Source organism: Nicotiana tabacum, chromosome 2 (assembly GCF_000715075.1).
Source record: "Nicotiana tabacum cultivar K326 chromosome 2, ASM71507v2, whole genome shotgun sequence".
In the NCBI taxonomy this organism is placed as follows: domain Eukaryota; kingdom Viridiplantae; phylum Streptophyta; class Magnoliopsida; order Solanales; family Solanaceae; genus Nicotiana; species Nicotiana tabacum.
This window is the reverse complement of record NC_134081.1, coordinates 102,488,451-102,495,698: the sequence shown is the minus strand read 5'-3', so window position 1 is coordinate 102,495,698 and position 7,248 is coordinate 102,488,451. Positions and strand designations below refer to the sequence as shown.

Genomic DNA, 7,248 nt, shown 5'->3' with positions numbered 1-7,248 from the left:
GAGCTACTGGTGCTCTGGTACAGCAGTTCGTGCAGGTGCTCTGGCTGTACCACGTGGTCTTCCTCGGCCTCTGCCCCGACCCCGGCCTCTTGCGGCTCCAACAGGGGGCGCGGGTGTTTGATCATCAGATCCAGTCGTGCGTGTCCTCACCATCTGTGAGAGAATAGAAAGACAATTGTTTAAAATTTTGAAGTCAACAAATACGCACGATAAGGAATCAAAGAAGTGAATATTTCCTAACAGTTCCAGAGCCTCTCGAAGATAAGTACAGACGTCTCCGTACCGATCCGCAGGACTGTACTAAACCTGCTTGTGACTCATAACACCTATGAACCTAGTGCTCTAATACCAACTTGTCACGACCCCAAATTCCCTCCGTAGGAGGTCGTGATGGCACCTAGTCTCTAAGACTAGGTAAGCCTATCAATGCGGAATAATAATAAATATCTGAAGTAAATAAACTACAATTCAAACAATTTCAACTCCCAAAACCCGGTAGAAATAAATCACAAGTTTCTAAGAATTTATTCTCAATGTCTCTATATGTCAAGGTCTAAATAAAATATAAGGAAGCAACGTAAAATGATAGAAGGGGACTCCGGAGTCTGCAGACGCTGGCAGATATACCTCGAAATCTCCGTGCGCAGGTAACTCACTGACGTCTAGGCTGGTAAAATATACCTGGATCTGCACAAAAAAATATGCAGAAGTGTAGTATGAGTACACCACAGCGGTACCCAGTAAGTGCCAAGCCTAACCTCGGTAGAGTAGTGACGAGATCAGGTGAGGCCCTACTGGAAAATAATAATGGCATGGTAAAATATTTAATGATATAATAAAATAAAATGACATTGGAAAAGAATCGAATAGTATGTCACATTTAATGACACCAAATAATTTCAAATAATATCTCGTAGAATCAAAACAGCATTTCCTTCAACTTTATGAAAATCACAACAATTAATCGAAGGCAACTATGGCCATAAATCAATATCAACAAGGGCACTACCGAGGTACCGCCTCATAGTCCCAAATTATAAATAATTTCACAATATCTCATTTTCTTATACCACCGCGGGAGCCTTCACAATTTATTTAAAGAAAGAATTTTTTTTTTCGAAATAGCATCCCGCATTTTAGCCACCCTTATCACACCGCATGACTTCTAGTAGTCACCCTTACTAGCCACGCGTATCAAGCCACCCTTATCTCACCGCATGCGTTTCAACACCCAGACCTTATACCACCGCATGCGTATCAATATCACAATATATCATAATTTGCACCTCAAGTGCCCAATATTTTAATTTTCCACAAAAAAATTAATAACAATATTTTTCAATAATAAAGAGCTCACGGTTCATGCCAGAATAATCCAAAAAAAAAAATCTTATGAAAATATTCAAGAATAAATAATTCAGAAAAATAATATTTTAAATTTTTAATACGTTGCTTCAATATCAAATTTAAAAATGTCAAATACTTCATATTAATAATATTTAATTTAAAGAAAATCAACCTTCAAATAATGCACAGTATAAAAGAAATCAAGTTTCAATTAAACAGGTAAAACAATTAGCAGAAAAAAGGTAAACAAATCTAAAATATATATCACAAATCAATGATGAAGAATATAACAAGATAAAATAATTTAATAACTGCGCAACAATGATCTACACAATTTAAAAATATAATCTTTCACATTTAGCCCGTGTACACACTCGTCACCTCGTGTATACGACTTTCAACACATTTCAATAATCACATTAATATCAATTCTAGGAGAAATTTCCCCCACACAAGGTTAGACAAGTCACTTACCTCGACTTACTCCAATTTAATCAAGTATTATACTTTTTCCTCGATTTTTCGACTGCGGTCGACTCGTATCTAGTCATAATTAATTCGATACAGTCAACAAAAATTATAGAATTAATTCTATGCGAAAATACTACATTTTTGTTTTCAATAAAAATATGAAATTAACTCAAAAATAGCCCGTGGGGCCCATATCTCGAAATCCGACGAAAGTTACGAAATATGAATGCCCATTCAATCACGAGTCTAACCATACTAAAATGACTAAATTCCAAATAACGATTCGACCCTCAAATCCACAAATCTATCCAAGAGGGTTTTCAAATTTTTTCAACTTAAATCACCAATTAAATGTTAAAAACAGTGATGGATTCAGGTAATCTAACCAAGATTGAGTTAAGAATATTTACCCCAATGTTTTTTCTTGAAGATATATCAAAAATCGCCTCTGCTCAAGCTCCAAGTTGTTAAAAATAGCGAATGGGACGAAACCCCCCTATTTTTATAACTTACGGATCTGTCCAGGATGACCTCGATCGTGGAGTCCGATCCTGGACCTCGATCATGAGAGTCCGATACTGAACCTCGATCATGGGAGTCCGATCATGGCCCTCGACCCTGGGGCTCGATCACAGCCGTCGATCCTGGCTATCGATCATGGCTTCGATCCTTATGGCCTTCGATCACTGGCCTTGGTCATAACCCTCGATCCTGGGCCTTCGATCAGTGGCCTTCGATCATGGATCTCGAGCCTGCCTTCGATCCTCGGCTCGATTTCTGGGGGCTCGATTGCACAGCATAAGAGAATTTGCAGCAGCTTTTGCAGCAGCTATTTAAGTCCCATTTTTGATCCGTTAACCATCCGAAACTCACCCGAGGCCCTCGGGACCTCAACCCAATATGCCAACAAGTCCTAAAATATCATACGAACTTATTTGAAACCTCAAATCACATCAAACAACGCTAAAATCATGAACCACACATAGATTCAAGCTTAATGAACTTTGAAACTTTCAATTTCTACAAACAACACCGGAACCTACCAAATCAAGTTCGATTGACCTCAAATATTGCACACAAGTCATAAATGACATAACGGAGCTATAAAAATTTTCAGAATCGGATTTCGACCCCGATATCAAAAAGTCAACCCCTCGGTCAAACTTCCCAAAAATTCAACTTTCGGCATTTCAAGCATAATTCCACTACGGACTTCCAAATAAAATTCCGATCACGCTTCTAAGTCCAAAATCACCATACGGAGCTGTTGGAATCATCAAAATTCTATTCCGGGGTCATTTGCACATAATTCGACTTCCGGTCACTATTTGAACTTAAACTTTAAATTTTTCATCAAAATTCCATATCTCGGGCTAGGGACCTCGGAATGTGATTCCGGGTATACGCCCAAGTCCCAATTCACGATACGGACCTACTGGAACTATCAAAATACTGATTCGAGTACGTTTGCTCAAAATATTGACCAAAGTCAACTTAGTTGTGTTTTAAACATCTAATTCACATTTTAATCCATTTTTCACCTGAAAACTTTCCGAAAAATTTTACGGACTGTGCACGCAAGTCAGAGAATGATAAATAGTACTTTTCAAGCTCTTAGAACACATAATTAATTATTAAATTTAAAGATAACATTTTGGGTCATCACAATTGCAATGGTTAGTTGGGGCTATTGCAATGGTTAGTTGGCTTCTGCAACGGTTTTCTTGAGGATATTGCAACGGTTTGGTTGTTTATTAGAACAGTTACTAGAAGCTATTGCTATGGTAAACGAACCTATTGTAATATTATAATAAAGCATAATACAAATATCCAACTAGTATTATCAATATATAAAAGCAAAATATATATATTATTGTTTAATAATCCAAGAGTCAGCATACATAAGTTTGCAAAAACATTTAAAAATCAAAGGTTCCTACAACATTTGAAGGTCTAGCAACGATCAACCAATACTATTATAAGTTCTTCACAGCTTTCTTCTTCCGTTTGTTCATTTGCTTCACTTACAAATTTAATAAGCACAACGGTATTCAGCAAGTATGAATAAGAAAAAGAAAACACTTTCTCAATGTCATATTACTTTCTTTTTTTTTTGAGAAGGTAACGGATTCTAATATATTGATAAAAGATGTTCAATTACTACTAACACTAGAGAAAACATCTGACATATTGTTCAATTATCCAGCACACTTATCCATAATGTCACCCACAAGATTATTTGATAACCAATATACTATTATAGGTCATAAGTCAAGACACTAAGTTTGATGTTCGAGTTTAAGATACCAATTCAATGGTTAACAACAATTTGTAGAGCCATAAATCAAATCTTTGTCAACTAATGAAAGCAACTTCTTTGCATATGGTAAAATAAATTAAGACTTTCATTTAGCTATTAGCATTTAATTTCATACCAAATAATATTAGTACTATATTAGCATGTAGCAGAACTACTATAGCCAAATGAATGTATTCATAGCAGGTAATTTGGCAATTATAAATAAATATAATGGAGTAGCACACAACAACTGATAACCCTTCCATCCAGCAATTCTTGCTACCAGGTCAAGACTCTTTCACTGGTGAAACACACATACTTCAAAACCAACAAAGAGATACCAGTGACCTAGTCTCAGACATCAACTTTTTCTTTTTCTTTTTAATTTTTCTTTCACTTCATGTTTTTAGCATCATAGAAGCTCAATGAAGAATCTACAAAAATTCTTGCGGTGATATTCCAACTCAGTACCCTTATTGTTCTTCCTCAATTGTTCTTCATTTAAAATAAAAGAAAGCAGAAGAAGTGCCTAATTTTAAAGTAACTTCTTTATTCTCATCCATGGAAACAAGGAATTGTTTAAATATTTAAACATAAATCTTTAAGAAAAAGGATAAATCAAAACTCATCTTATATTCCATTATAGTTCTTGAGTCCGGGGTACATTTCTCATCTCTTTGTTACTAACAAAGATTACTTTTTTTTCAACTTTTGATGATTATACTATGTATACAACTTCTTTGAATCTTATATGTTAATCAAGAAAGGAAAAATATGAGTACATGAACTATTAATACACTACATAATCTTTAGTTTTTGATTAAGCTGCATCTTCTAAAAATTTTATGACGTTTTTGGAGATATAAGAAAAGAGTCGTAGGAAATCATTTATCCTAAAAACTTATTAAGAATGGTAAGAGATTGTTTAGGAATTCAGCCTCGGCATCTAACTATGTAAAATCGTTTACTAACAAGAATTCTAAAGAATTTTTGGTGCTTACTTGAAGGTAATACTTAAAGAGTAGTAGTAATTTTAAAGATGCTTACCAGTTTCCCATCACTCATCTTCTCTCGTCCATCTTGCAAATATTACCAATGCATTTGTGTTCACAAGTTATATCCAACTAACATAGCTGAGTTGTGTTGGTGAGGCTCCAACCATCGGGAAGAAACTGTAGGAAGAAAAGAGTAAGAAGATAATTGACCTATAAATTAAATGATTACAGTCTACTATTACAAAATAATTCTATATGTTTCAATATTCTGAATTTACGGTACCAAAATATATATAAGGCCTTAGTTGTGGCGTAACCATATAATTAGAAAAAGATACTTTTAAACATAGTGATATGACAAACAATAACATGACAAGTAAAATTCTTTTTTGAAATAATTGTAACTGTCTTTTTGATAAGTTCTATATTCATAACTTTAAAATGCAAATAGGATAGGGAAGTACTTGAATATTTTTTACTGCAATATAAGGGTCTTGATGGTAGGGTTGTGATTCAACTTTGTCCTTCTTTCCCGTCCACAAAAAAAAAACATAAAAAAACTACCTGCTGCACCTATAAAACCAAGCAAGTCCAGATGTCGTAATGAAGTAAAAGAAGTCATAGGATATATGAGACATAATACAGTTGAGAAGACTAAAAGTTGATAAGCAACAAACATGAATAGGATAAATACACATGATCGCTTCATGGATATATTTGTTGTAAGTAGAAGACTGCATCTCTAATTCATGATAAGTCTCTTGGTTGCATTACTCTTTTAATAGAACTTCTGGTGAAAGATAATGTCAATTTGGTAAGGCATTTCATGGCTTCTCGAGAGGTAAGTATTGTAGTCTTCGACAATTGTACAATAAAACTATGGTTCTCAGTTCGATAACAAGTTCTGAGTATTAAACATATGATATTGATCATCAAATTGCTTCCCACGTTTAACACCGTAGAGTAGATAGACTGAATTACAAAATCTAATACAATTTAGTCTTATGTGTATCCATTAAAAGTGCATTCATGCAAAGCACAAAGTGCCTATCTTTAAGAATGCACTAAAGATAAGGCTACATTTTATCTACTCGCGTCTGATACCAATCAATTCGTAGATTTTGTAAACAAACTTAGCAGCAAACCATAGTTTAAACTTCCATAAAAGTACACTGAACACATAAAGTGCCAGAAAAACCAAGCATAAAAGAAAGAACCTTAGCATGTCAAAATCAGATACTATATTTATTATTTTCACAACAGTCTGGAAAAATAATTTTTAAATAAGGCAAGATATTATTGGGGAATAAAGGCACTAAGAAAGTGCTAAAGCTTTCTGAAAGTTGTGCAGGAAGCTAAGCCTGCCAAAATCACAACCAACAACAATAATCTAGCAAAATGTAAAGCATGTGTATAGTTAGAAAATTGAAGTGCGACAATCAGAACCAACAGCAAACTAAACCATACATCTATTAAAAGATACAAAACCCCAATCGTAAACCCTCGTCCCATCTTGAATCTCCAAAATAAATCAACAAATGAAACCCAAAAATTAAAAGAGACGCCGAAGGAGCAAAATTGAAGAAACACAAACCTCATTAAAGAAATAGGAAATTAAAAAGCCAGGTGCAAGATAAAAATATTAACAAAGGAAAAAACGAGGTAAAGAAATAAAAATGAAGAATAGAGAAAGAGACCTTGGTACCTTAAGTCCTAATGATGAGTATTTTGCAACGTCCTATGAAGCAATTGCTAATGGGTATTCTCTGTTTGTGAGGCGCTGACCTGTTTCCATGGCTGTGGCGTGAGGTGGAAGACGTCAAAGTGTTGGGTAAGTTACAGGTGTGCTGGGGAAGTTTTCATTGTTCTAGGTCTTCTCAGTTTGCCAACGATGAAGGTGCTAGGGTTTTGGGCATTGGCGGATGAAGCTTTACCAGAGGTGTGTGCATTGTTGTAGGCACTACTAGAAATCCGCTAAAAACCGACCAAATATTTCTGACCAATGTTGGTCGGTCAAAAAAAGCGATCAAAAGCCGTTCAGCTTGGACGGAAACTGAAAAAAAAATTATATTTTTTTAAAACTAAATACCGACCAACGTTGATCAGTAAACTGGTCAACGAATTGACCCAGCTGGT

The 7,248-nt window shown here is 34.9% G+C and overlaps 1 long non-coding RNA gene across 1 annotated transcript; it reads right to left on the bottom strand.

Moving 5' to 3' along the window:
* Positions 1–504: 504 nt before the first annotated feature.
* LOC107770595 (uncharacterized) lies at positions 505–7,035 on the bottom strand. The gene is made up of 4 exons (XR_012698551.1): positions 6,818–7,035; positions 5,577–5,685; positions 5,165–5,289; positions 505–687 (listed from the first exon to the last, which is right to left on the bottom strand). It is a non-coding gene; the product is annotated as an uncharacterized LOC107770595 (long non-coding RNA).
* Positions 7,036–7,248: the final 213 nt, after the last annotated feature.